Consider the following 3,001-nt stretch of genomic DNA (forward strand, 5'->3'; position numbering starts at 1 on the left):
AAATTAAAACCCAATGAACAAGGATCAATATTACAAGAACAATATGCTCACAAAATGTAAATGTACCTCCTTATACCTTATAGGATGATGTAGGTTGTTGAAGGGGATGATGGATGAAAGGCAAGCCTCCAAAGAAGAAAACCTCAAGAGAGTGATACCCCAAGCCTTTTGCAACAACACCAAGTTATTTGCTAGGATTCTTGAACACCAAAACAAGCTCACAAAACCCCTTTTTTTTTCTGCTGTTGCTGCCGTGATTAATTAGGGAGAAAGAGAGAGTTTTTAAGCTTGATTATACTTGAAAGGATTCAAAAACAAGACCCAAATGCATGTGTGTTGAATGGAGGAACATAAAAGGAGAACCAAAGAGTATCTTGGTCTTTGATTGGGCAAAACCACCACCCCCACATGGGTGGCCGGTTTTGTTATGTTTCCTTTTTTTTTTTTTTTTTTTTTTGTTTTGTGTTTTAACATTTAAAACATCTCCATTCATTTTATAAAACTCATTTTCATAAAATGTGCATACATCTATTTAATTATTTAACCAATTAAATAATTAGTTTATATAAACAAATTATCCAAATAATTTATTTGAATCCTCAAGTGTGTTTGTTTAGAAAACCAATTTTCTAAACACGTAGTGTTCGGTATTCATTTAAATGATCAAATCGTTAAAAGAATACATTTGGTGTCGTCTAGCTTGTTATTGGGTATGACCCGACTTGGACCAAACACAGTTAGCCACATTAGTATAAGTATGTGTCTCGGGCATACGTAATTCCAACAATCTCCCACTTGCACGAGATACATAGAAAATTAATGCAAGTGGTGAATACCGCCTAACAACAGTTCACCACCCCTAATGTGTTTGACGAAGTGCCATTCAATAACATCATCCCTTCAAGTTCCTTACTTGATATGATTTAGGTGAATCTATCATTATATCCCTTTGTTGCTAGATGTCATGTTGGATCTAAGAGACATAGGTGATCATTCTCTTTTCAATTCAACTTTATCAGGCCTTAGACATCTAAACTCTCAACACATAAGAGGAACAAATTCCGTCTTGACTGTATACGCCTCTCACTATCACTTTATACTCCACCCGAGCTCATCCTTATGTACCATCTTTTACGAATAGCGAAGGGGAGAGTCAAAGTGTAATACTCGGTGAAAATCAAGACCCAATATACATCTCAGGTCTAAGGATAATATGAAATTCTCCTTTACTCAAGATTACTAATGATCAAGTCAATCGACTCCATGTAGTAATATTGAGAGCGGGTCAGTCCAATATTTGTATCCCATAAATATCTATGAACTTTGGCAGCAAACCTATGCTCCATATTCATTCCTTATGAATATCCACCAATCCTAGTTCATAATAGTCTTGCTTCATATTTGTTCCCACAAATGTGATCGACTACGGACTTTTAGAATAAGATAACTTATTCATGGATTAAACATGCAAAATTAGAATTTAACTCAAGATTCCATAATCATATAAAAGAGTTAAATTACAAAAGTCTTTTAAACTTTAATACAAAATAGATCAAATCCAATTACTAGAATATCGAAGTCCTAAGCCACTCGCATGACGCTCATGTTTCGGTCTTTCTAGGAGCTTCGTGAATGGGTCCGCAAGATTTTGATCAGTTCCAACTTTGCGAATACATATCTTTCCCTTTTCAACTTCATCCCTTATGTAGTTGAATCTCCGCTCTATGTGCCTTGTCTTTTGGTGCGAACGAGGTTCCTTGATTTGTGCAATCGCACCCTCGTTGTCACAAAAGATTTCTAGGGGGTCTTGAATGGAAGAGACCACCCCTAGATCAGTAATGAATTTCTTCAACCATGCAGCTTCCTGAGCTGCCAATGAAGCGGCGATGTATTCTGATTCTGTAGTGGACAATGCTACCACTTCCTGTTTTGAGCTCTTCCAAGAGACAGCTCCTCCATTAAGAGTGAACACATACCCAGATTGTGATCGAGAATCATCTCGATCAGTTTGGAAGCTCGCATCCGTGTAACCTTTTATAGCGAGTTCCTCCTCACCAGATCCATATATCAGAAACATATCCTTAGTTCTCCTAAGGTATTTCAATATGCTCTTAACAGCCATCCAATGACTGTTTCCTGGATTCTGTTGGTATCTGCTTGTCATGCTCAAAGCGCATGACACATCCGGTCTAGTACATATCATCGCATACATGATGGATCCTATAGCAGAAGCATATGGGATTTGTTTCATCGTCTCTTGCTCACCCTTTGAGCTTGGACATTGAGCTGAACTCAATATGGTCCCTCTTTGAATAGGTACAAAACCTTTCTTGGAGTTTTCCATCTTGAACCTTTTCAAGATCTTATCAATGTATGTACTTTGGTTCAAACCTATCAAGCGCCTTGACCTATCCCTATAGATCTTTATTCCCAAAATATAGGCAGCTTCACCTAGATCCTTGATGGAAAATCTACTTCCAAGCCAAGCCTTAACGCTTTCCATGGTTGGAATGTCATTTCCAAATAGTAGAATGTCATCGACATACAATACTAAGAATGTAATTATACTCCCACTAGCCTTTTTATACACACAAGCCTCATCAGCGTTTTTGATGAACCCAAAACTTTTGATTTCTTCATCAAAACGATGATTCCAAGTTCTAGATGCTTGTTTCAATCCATAGATTGATTTCTTTAACTTGCATACTTTATTAGGATGTTTTGGATCGACAAAACCTTCAGGCTGAACCATATAGACATCTTCCTCAAGATATCCATTTAGGAAAGCGGTTTTGACATCCATTTGCCAGATTTCATAATCATAATGTGCAGCTATGGCAAATAATATCCTAATAGACTTTAGCATTGCCACAGGCGAAAAAGTTTCATCATAATCAACCCCTTGAGTTTGAGTGAAACCTTTAGCTACAAGTCTTGCTTTATAAGTATCCAAGTTTCCATGCATATCGGTTTTCCTTTTGAAAACCCACTTACTTCCAAC

Source organism: Bidens hawaiensis, unplaced genomic scaffold (assembly GCF_021521415.1).
Source record: "Bidens hawaiensis isolate Kalapana, Puna unplaced genomic scaffold, B.hawaiensis_p1.1 tig00004664_1, whole genome shotgun sequence".
Taxonomy (NCBI): domain Eukaryota; kingdom Viridiplantae; phylum Streptophyta; class Magnoliopsida; order Asterales; family Asteraceae; genus Bidens; species Bidens hawaiensis.